Below are 10,695 nucleotides of genomic sequence, written 5' to 3'. Positions count from 1 at the left end.
ATTAATCAAGTTTTACTTCAATAATGCTGAATTACAACCCCCAAGACTTTTAACAACAAACTTGTATTTCTTGCTCACGGGACTGCTGGGCTGGGCACCTGGCTGCAGTTTGGGTTCACGTGGGCTCCAGTGTTTCCTCATTCTGGACTAGCATCTTCCTTAGAGAAACTTCTTTGCATGACAGAGTGCAGAAGTGCAAGGGGCTGAGCCAAACCATGCGAACACATTTAAAGCTGCTGCTCCCGACATGTGTGTTCACTTTCCACCAGCCAAAGCCAAACACATGGCCAAACCCAATCTCATGGGGTCAGGGAGTGTATGCTTCTCAAGGAAGAGGAGGGGGGAATCACTGACATAATAAAAGGATAAAGAAGATGTGGCACATATATACAATGGAATATTACTCAGCCATAAAAAGAAACGAAATTGAGTTATTTGTAGTGAGGTGGATGGACCTAGAGTCTGTCATACAGAGTGAAGTAAGTCAGAAAGAGAAAAACAAATACCGTATGCTAACACATATATATGGAATCTAAAAAAAAAAAAAGTCATGAAGAACCCAGGGGCAAGACGGGAATAAAGACGCAGAATAAAGTCCATTCTCTACTAGAGAATGGACTTGAGGACACAGGGAAGGGGAAGGGGAAGCTGGGACAAAGTGAGAGAGTGGCATGGGCATATATACACTACAAACATAAAATAGCTAGTGGGAAGCAGCCGCTTAGCACAGGGAGATCAGCTCGGTGCTCTGTGACCACCTAGAGGGGTGGGATAGGGATGGTGGGAGGGAGGGAGACGCAAGAGGGAAGAGATATGGGGACATATGTATATGTATAACTGATTCACTTTGTTATAAAGCAGAAACTAACACACCATTGTAAAGCAATTATACTCCAATAAAGATGTTTAAAAAAACTATCACAGTCAGAATCTAATCTATTTGAAATACTCTCAGTAAAGTTAAAAGGTAGTAAGTTTCCTGTGACATGCCACGGAATACTGATTTCCCACCGGAATTGCCTTTGTTTGGGGCATCTCTGCCATTACAAAGAAGAATCAAACCTGGCTTTCGTAAATCAACTATAGTTTCAAAACAAAACAAAACAAAACCCTGGCTTTCAACATTTGAGAAAGCCCAGAATTAAAAACCCAGTAGTGCTCTCATCTGGGATTCTGAAATCTCTGCTGTATGCAGCCTGGATACTTTAAGAACCTCACCGCTTGCTTAGATTTTAAGGCAGACATCCTCTAGGGCTGCTGTTCTGGGGAGGTGTCACTGCAGTCTTGGATACACAAATTCCAGATCTACAGTTTCAAGTTCTGCAATTTGAATATACCAACAAGAGAAGGTGAACCCAGCCAAGTGATTACTGCAGTCAAAAACCAGACTTCTCAGTGCTTCTCCTTTGACAAATGTTTTTTCTAAATCTGGGAGGGTCACCTTTTAAGAGTAGTAATTGTGTACGATGACAATTAGATATGGAGTCTTACATTTGTGTTTGAATTACTTTTAGTTGTTCTTTGATGCTAGGGAAGAGAAAGAACAGAGGATGAGTTCAGAAACTGAATTGAGATTCCCAAATTATTTCACTTGTAGTTCAAGATTTTTAGTTCAGTTTAGGAACCCAAGAACTGAACCCACTGGCCAGAGACCTGCACTGTGGTTGCTGTCCTTAATCATTTATATAAAAATGGAAACCCTCTGTGGTGATTGTTTTGTGATGTATAGAAATATCGAATCTATATCAAATCTATGTTGTGCACCTGTAACTAACATAGTGTTATAGGTCAATTACACCTCAGTTTTAAAAGAAGAAAGGACATGTAATCACAGTATTCTAATAGGTTCTGCAGTTAACAATTTTTACATTGTTATAATAATACAAACACTAATTATTGGTATAATTAAAAGTATGATGGGGGCTTCCCTAGTGGCGCAGTGGTTGAGGGTCTGCCTGCCGATGCAGGGGACGTGGGTTCGTGTCCCGGTCCGGGAAGATCCCACATGCCGCGGAGCGGCTGGGCCCGTGAGCCATGGCCGCTGAGCCTGCGCGTCCGGAGCCTGTGCTCTGCAACGGGAGAGGCCACAACAGTGAGAGGCCGGCGTACCGCAAAAAAAAAAAAAAAAAAAGATAAAATTTTTTGGAGAGGATGAGGGAGGAGAGGTGGAGGTACTAAATCTTCATCTCATAATATTTATACCTTTAAAAATTGCCTTTTCTTTTTATTGTATCTATGAGACGATAGATGTTAATCATTTCACAATATGTAACTCAAAGCGTCATGCTGTGCAAGTTAAACTTATACAGTGACGTATGTCAATTATTTCTTAATAAAACTGGGGGAAAAACAAACAAGGTAGAGAACAGGAAAAAAAAAAAAGGAAACCCTATACTTCTCTGAAGTTATCTGTGTATGTGTGGCTCTCTCTCCCAATGGTACATATGGCTCTACTTCATTCATTTTACCATCTGCCTAGTACTTCACTGTATGGATGGACTACAGTTTACCCAACGAATTCCTTATTGGTGGACTTGGGTGGCTTGCAGTTTCTCACTGTAGTAAATTAAACTACAAAGAGCTGTCCTTCTATGTACGCTTCTGTGGACTTGTGGGGTATTTCTGTAGGATAAATTCTTAGAAGTGGCATTTCTGGGTCAAAAAGATTATATGCATTTTTAATTTTGATACATATAACCAAATGGCTCTCCAAAAGGGTTGTATCAATTTGCACTCCTGTGAAGAGGGTATGAGAGTGCCCATTTCATTGCTCAGAATTTAAAAGTGCTTAATCAGACACAGGCTTGATGAACACTTCAGAAGCTGTTAGAAAAATACAGAGAATACATACGTTTCAATAATGAATATGCCTCTGCTACTGGACTGGTGAAGTTGGTTTCACTTTTCACCCATGGTTAGAGCTTGGTTCACTAAATTTTTCAATCCAGGCCACTTCTGTGAACTTTTGACAGTACCCATATCACAATGAAGGTTGAGAGACAGTGGATAAGTGAAAATATAGAAGGAGCTTGGCAGACACTTTCTGTTGCTAAGAAGCTGCTCTAAGAATCTCAAGTCACTCATTTTACAATAACATTTTTTATATTTGCTTATGGAGGGAGATCCCTGGTGGCCTAGTGGTTAGGATTCCAGGCTTTCACTGCCGTGCCCTGGATTCAATCCCTGGTCGGGGAACTGAGGTCCCACAAGCCGCACAGCATAGCCAAAAGAGAAAAAAGAATTGCTTAAGAATAATAACTCTCTTTAACTGAATAGCTCTAGTACCTTTACAGCATATGGCTTATTTTTTTTTCATATGGCTTATTTATTTTTTTTTCATATGGCTTATTTTTTAATGTAGTCTGTTTTTTAGATTTTTGAGGCTCATTTTAGAATTTGAAGTTGTTTTTTTTCTCCACATATTGCTGACCTGCATATAGACCATTAGGGAGGGTTGTCAGAGATTTTGACCACCGCTGAGCTGGGCTTGTTGGCAATGTACAGAGGGCAGTCTCTCTCATGAAGAAACTAGGATGTTGCCACATAGCCTGGGTATCTTTCTGAGGTACCAAAGTATTGCAGTGTTTTGCTGGGAAACTGAGTAGGGTCAAGTATTGAGGAGGCCAGGGTCATAGGTTTGATCCTCAGGGGAGCCAGGTGGCCTTATTCTGTCTGTGGCCCTAGTATCTCTAATATCCTTCAATGGTTATGTCCCAGGACACTGAGCAAGTGGCAGTGGAGGCCTGGGCTCCTCTACTGTGAAGGCTGGAGAACAGCTCCCAGCTCTTGTCCTGCCATGTGTCATCCAGGGCATCTTCTTTGCATTGACCCAGCCATGAGCCTAGAGAAAGGAGCGCTAGCCAGGGTGAAGAGACTGGGGTTCTAGTTATGACCAGTGTGATCTCTGGCAAGTCAGTTAACCTCTCTACACCTCAGTTAACCTCTCTGCACCTCAGTATTTTCATCTGTGCAAAGGAGCACTAGGCTTAGTGATGCCTAATTTCCCTTATTCTGTTCTCATCATTCTCATCATTATATTTTAGTTGGGGCCAGGAGACCACTGGAAGAAATTCTCCTTGGTGGCAAGAACTAATCAGATTGATCAGATTTCCAAACATGCTCAACCTTGACTACTTTCCTTCCAAATCCTTTCATTTCAAATTGTTCTCAGTCTTGGCTGCACATAGCATCACTCCAGGAGCTTTCGAAATGCTCAGTGCCCAAACTGCATCCACACCAGAGCAATTACACCAGAATCTCTGAGGCAGGGCCCAGGCACCAGTATTTGAAAGCTCCCCGGTGATTCCAGTGTGTGGCTGAGGATGAGAGGCACTGAGGTGGCCTTCTGTTGGGAGGCCTGGGACAGGGGTCATGTTCAGGCTCCCAGATCGTCTGTGTCCCTCATCCCTCGTGCCTGATTGCTCTCCCCCTACTCACTGGTGACCTTTAAAAAGTTAATTCTTTCCCCTTTTTCCCTGCTCTGGCCTGTCCTTGAGCTCACCCAGCTGATTGTGGCGCTTATGATTGAGAAGCTCTTCTGACCGCTTCCCTTTCCCCAGAAATTAACGTGATCATTAAGGCTTATAATTTCACTTACCAGTGCTATCAATCAAGGGGCTGCGAAACAGAGTTGAGTGCTTTTGTAATTGGCAGCAGCCTGTGATTCGGAGCAGGGCACCCAGGGGCTGTGAGGAGGCTGGAGGAGGGGAGAGTTGGTGTGCAGGAGGGGCTGTGCTTCCTTGAACTGACTCCCTCAGCTCTTTGTGACTGGCTCCCAGAGGGGCCAGTAAGCTCTCAGTGTCATCTGCCCTGAATGTCAAGGCGAGGAAACCAGTTCCTGCTGGCAGCGCTTCAGGCTAACCCTTGCCCACCCCAAGCTCTCTGCAATGGAAAGGAAGGTCTCTTCGGGTTCTGAAGAGAGGAATAGGAAAGATCAGTGGATTCTTTATACACTGGGCAGCTCAAGTCTTGTCAGGGAGGGGCAGTGGGTCTAGATTATCTGTAGTTCAGAAGTGAGGTTAAGGCTGTCAGGCCCAAGGGAGTGACACATTCCTCGCTAAACCGCTTGCTTAGAGATACCTTGGAACCCCACAAATAGCAGTTGAGCATGGAGCAATGCATTCTCTGTGCCCCCTCCTCCAGCCCAGAGTGACTCCAGGTTTCTTGCTGTATGCTGAGAGCTGGTGATCAGAGTGGCCGTGGGACTAGAGCTGTTCTCCCTCCTGGGAGGATTGGGCTGGCTGATGGAGTTTCTAACAAACAAGTGCCTAGTGGAATATCTCATACATACATGGTAGGTGGATTATGGGCCAGAGGTGAAGGGGTAGTTATTTTTATTTCAAGTAAAACATTACAACAATATTAAAAGTGACTTTCTTTTATTAGATAGTAATATAGGAAATTTGTAGGGGAAAATTATATATAATTCCACCTCTCTAACACTATTTTTATTTTTGCCCATTTTTTCTAGTTCTTACACATGTACCTATATATTTTAACATAGTTGTAATCAGTGAACATATTTTCTGTTCTGATACTACTCTTAACATTCTATCACTAACATTTTTTACAGTATCTATGAAACTTCAGAATTCCTTTTGATGTTTTCATAATTCAGATACTTGGCATGTGCCATAATTTACCTCTCATTCAGTTTTGGATAATCATTAACCCAAATGTTTAATAAAGTAAGTTCACATTATATGGAACAACACACATAAGACCTACCCATGTAAAATGTTAAAATATAGTTTCCTGGTTCCTACCTCCTGAGATTGGGATTCAGCCAGTGTGAGGTGGGGCCAGGGCATCTGCACTCTGACAGTCCCGATGCAGGTGGTCCCAGCTCCATAGGCTCAGGCAAGTGAGTGACATCTCCAAGGTCACACAGCTGCTCTGAACCCAGAAGCTCCCCAGCTTCTACAACTGAATTTTGCAGTCCATATAAAAGACCAGTCCCCTGCTTCTCAATATGGAATGTGTCTACTGAGTTAGTGCCTATATCAGGAGCTTACTTTTCTTTTTTTTTTTTTTTTTTTTTTTTTTTTCAGTACGTGGGCCTCTCACTGTTGTGGCCTCTCCCGTTGCGGAGCACAGGCTCCGGACGCGCAGGCTCAGCGGCCATGGCTCACGGGCCCAGCCGCTCCGCGGCATGTGGGATCTTCCCGGACCGGGGCACGAACCCGTGTCCCCTGCATCAGCAGGCGGACTCTCAACCACTGCGCCACCAGGGAAGCCCCAGGAGCTTACTTTTCTTCTCACTTATCTCCCAGGGCTCCTTCCAGGTGCTTCCCCCTCAGCAGTACTGGGGCCCCAGGACTCAATGCGCTTGAGTGCTCCCAGGAAGGGAAAAGAGTCTGGCCAGTGGTGTCATACTTCTTCATAAGAACTAGAGATCTAGTTCCCTGGTAGCCTAGTGGTTAGGATTCCAGGCTTTCACTGCCATGGCCCAGGTTCAATCCCTGATCAGGGAACTGACATCCCACAGAGATCAAGGATGGAAAACACATTTTCTTTTCTCAACAAATTCTTAGAAATCATGACTGCCCCCTTAAAGAAATGATTTTTCTTTGGTCTTTTAAGCAAATTACTGACACATGCACAACATGGCTGAATCTTAAAACGTTCTGTTGAACAAAAGAATCCAGACAAAAGGAGCACTGGCTCAAGGACACAGCTTGGGATTTGAACCCGAGTCTGGGTGACTTTAAAGCTTACCCCTTTCTACTAGTCCCCAGCCTGCTTCTTGGTTTCTAGTCTGGGCTGTGGGTCTGCTGTTAGGGGAGGCCCTCAGCCAAGTCCCTTCCTGTGTTGGAAAAATGAGAGGCTTGGATTGAATTGCTTCTAAGATTCCTTACAGTTCTGATGTCCTATGATTCTGTAAGTCTAGTTCATTTAAACCATTTACTTATTTTTGAATAGTTAACAGTCACATGATATAAAATTCAAAAAGTTCCATAGGGTATGTATACATGTCACAGAGCGGAGGAGACTAAAGAGACATGACAGCTAAATGCAATGTGGTGTCCTGGATGGGATCCTGTGACAGAAAGAGGATATTAGTAGAAAAGCTGGTAAAAGTCAGTTTGGAGTTTAGTTAATAGTAATGTACCACGGCTGGCTTCTTAATTTTGTCAAAAATACTGTGGTCATATAAGATGAGGGGAAACTGAGTGAGGGGGTACATAGGAACTGTTCGTATTATCTTTGCAACTTTTCTGTAAATCTAAAATTATTCCAAAATTAAAAGCTTTTTTTTTTAAGAGTTCATATACAGTGAAAGGTTTTCCTCTCAGCTCCATCCACTGGGCACCCAGTCCCCCCGATCAGACAACCAGTGTTGCTTGTTTCTTACATAATCTTTCAGAGATATTCAATGAATAATCAGAGAAAATATCTATATTATATAATATCATTTCTCAAAACAGAAATGTTTTATCTGTGAGATAAATTCCTGGAAGTGGAATTCCTGGGCATATAGTTTTGTTTTGTTTTGCGGTACGTGGGCCTCTCACTGTTGTGGCCTCTCCCGTTGCAGAGGACAGGCTCTGGACATGCAGGCTCAGCGGCCATGGCTCACGGGCCCAGCCGCTCCGCGGCATGTGGGATCTTCCCGGACCGGGGCACGAACCCATGTCTCCTGCATCGGCAGGCGGACTCTCAACCACTGCGCCACCAGGGAAGCCCTGGGCATATAGTTTTGATAGTTATTGCCAAATTGCCTTCCATGGTGGGTGTGCCATTTATCCTCCTGCCAGACACTGTGTTTGAGGGCCTCTCATTTCACCAACACAGACTCTTTTTTTTTTTTTTTTTTTATAAATTTATTTATTCATTTATTTATTTTTGGCTGTGTTGGGTCTTCGTTTCTGTGCGAGGGCTTTCTCTAGTTGTGGCAAGCGGGGGCCACTCTTCATCGCGGTGCGCGGGCCTCTCACTGTCGCGGCCTCTCTTGCTGCGGAGCACAAGCTCCAGACGCGCAGAGCTCAGTATTTGTAGCTCACGGGCCCAGCTGCTCCGTGGCACGTGGGATCTTCCCAGACCAGGGCTTGAACCTGTGTCCCCTGCATTGGCAGGCAGACTCTCAACCACTGCGCCACCAGGGAAGCCCCAACACAGACTCTTGTCTGAGAGACCAGTTCACTTCAGTTTAAGTCATACTGTCAACTCCCAAAATATTCATGAACAAACCTCTCTAGAATGCTGCCAACAGAACATGGGTCCATTCTGAAGCACGTAGCCAAGGCACGCAGGGCGGCTGCAACGGTCAGAGGCAGCAAGGCTATGAAGAAGTGAGAGCAAATGTCCTCAGGAGAGGACATTCACAGAAGGCCATTGTCTCTGCTCCCCAGCACACAAAGGGTCAAGCCTCATAAATTTGCTCATAGTGGGGAAAAAAAACCTCAGCAGGTCAAAGTGTTCAGATTACAGGTCCAGGAAAATCCCTTTGCAGAAAGAAGACAGCAAATCCCCAGTGCAGTTGAAAGGACAAAACTTTCTTCACCCTCAGAGACTCTTCAATGAATAAACCAGTTAAACATGGTTTGGATTTACTGAACATAAAAACAACTGGATTAAAGTATAATCTGGCTAGAAAGGAAAGGAAATGTACCGAGAAAGCTAAGTAATGACAAAGCTGCAGTGTCTACGTGTGGCAAGCAGGGATGGCCATTCCAGTTTTATAACCAAATATTCTTAAATGTTTAGCTTTCCTTTAGATCAAGATAATGAATCTCTGCTTGCATTGGCCTCTTTGATAACAACACTGGCATCAAGGCAACCGTGTGAGCACGAGGGACAATGATGCCCAGGAGGCCGGAGGCCCTGGCTGTCAGGATGGATGTTCTGGCCTGGGCCCTGGCCTGACTGCCAGCGGTCTGTGCAATCCATATAGAAGGCAGCATCTCACAGGCACAGGCTTTAGAATCAGAAAGACCTGGGTTTGTATCCCAATGTCACTTCTTACTGGCTCTGTGACCTTGGACAAATTACTTACACTCTGTCTCAACTCTTCTCTTGGTAAAACGAGGATAACACCCATCCAATAGAGTTGTTCTGAGAATTAAATGAGGTAATAATGTGAAAAGCCCAGGCTGAAACATTAAGTCCTCAGCTCATGGTCGGTCGGTTGGTTGTTTCCCAGTTTCCCTCTCATGCATGCACACCAGAACACTAATGCCGAGTGAACCTACCCCACGCCACGCAGACTCAGGCACATCCAAATTACGTTCTATTACAGGAGGGTTCTGAATTTTTCACACTGTAGGTTCCTAACCCTTTTTGTGCCGAAGATTCCTACTCAGATGTTTATAAAAACACATAGGAATACAAAGGAAACCACACTCAACCAATTTGTTGAAATACATTTATCCAAGTATTTTTTTTTAACTTGTAAAAAAATGTGTGCTTTTTTAAAAACACATTAAATGAGATCTTGGGGCGGGTCTAATCACTATAGTAATTTTCAAATAGTGAAAGTATTTCAAGATCTGCAGCAATAAATGTGATATTTGCATTTTTAAATTAATGACAGTCAAAAGTTCTGCTTATACTACTACTCTGGTTTGCTACTACATTCATAATGAAAAAAATGCTACATTTCAATTAGAGAATACTAAAGATACAACTTTTTTCCCATCCAAATTGAGACACCAGGTTAAGAACTCAGGTGTTATAAAACATCACCACCTCTAGCCTCAAGATGACTGATAAAAGGCATTTAGGATTTCCCTGGTGGCGCAGTGGTTAAGAATCCACCTGCCAACACAGGGGACACGGGTTCAAGCCCTGGTTCGGGAAGATCCCACATGCTGCAGAGCAACTAAGCCCACGTGCCACAGCTACTGAAGTCTGCATGCCTAGAGCCTGTGCTCCACAATAAGAGAAGCCACAGCAATGAGAAGCCTGCGCATCGCAATGAAGAGTAGCCCCTGCTCACCGCAACTAGAGAAAGCCCACGCACAGCAACGAAGACCCAACGCAGCCAAAAATTTTTAAATTAATTATTTTAAAAAGCCATTTAATAACTGTCAAACCAGCACTCCTTTATTTTACTCTTCCCCTCTGGCTTCTTTCAAGATTTTCTGTTGGTCTTTGATTTTCTGCAGTTAGAATATGATATGCCTGTGTTGTTTTGTTTTGTTTTGAATTTATCTTGGTGTTCTCTCAGCTTCCTGGATCTGTGGTTTCTTGTCTTTAATTTTGGAAAGTTCTCAGCCATTAGAACTTCAAATATTTCTTTTGCTCTGTTCTCTTTTCTTTCTGGCATTCCAATTACACATGTGTTACACCTTTTGCCAGTATCTCACAGTTTTTGGAAGTTCCGTTGTTTTTTCTATTGTTTTCTTTGCATTTCAGTTTGGGAAGTTTCTACTGACCTATCTTCAGATGCACTGATTCCTCCCTGTTTTATGTTGAGCCGAGTGGTGAGCCCATGGAAGCCATTCCTCATTTCTATGACAGTGATTTTGATTTCTAGCATTTCCTTTGATTCTTTTTTTTAAAATAAATGTATTTATTCATTTAATTTTTGGCTGCATTGGGTGTTCGCTGCTACACGCAGGTTTTCTCTAGTTGCTGAGAGCGGGGGCTAGCTACTCTTTGTTGCGGTGCGCGGGCTTCTCATTGCAGTGGCTTCTCTTGTTGCGGAGCACGGGCTCTAGGCATGTGGGCTTCAGTAGTTGTGGCTTGCGGGCT

This window comes from Phocoena sinus, chromosome 12, assembly GCF_008692025.1.
Source record: "Phocoena sinus isolate mPhoSin1 chromosome 12, mPhoSin1.pri, whole genome shotgun sequence".
NCBI classification, from domain to species: domain Eukaryota; kingdom Metazoa; phylum Chordata; class Mammalia; order Artiodactyla; family Phocoenidae; genus Phocoena; species Phocoena sinus.
Note: the sequence above shows the minus strand (reverse complement) of the source record.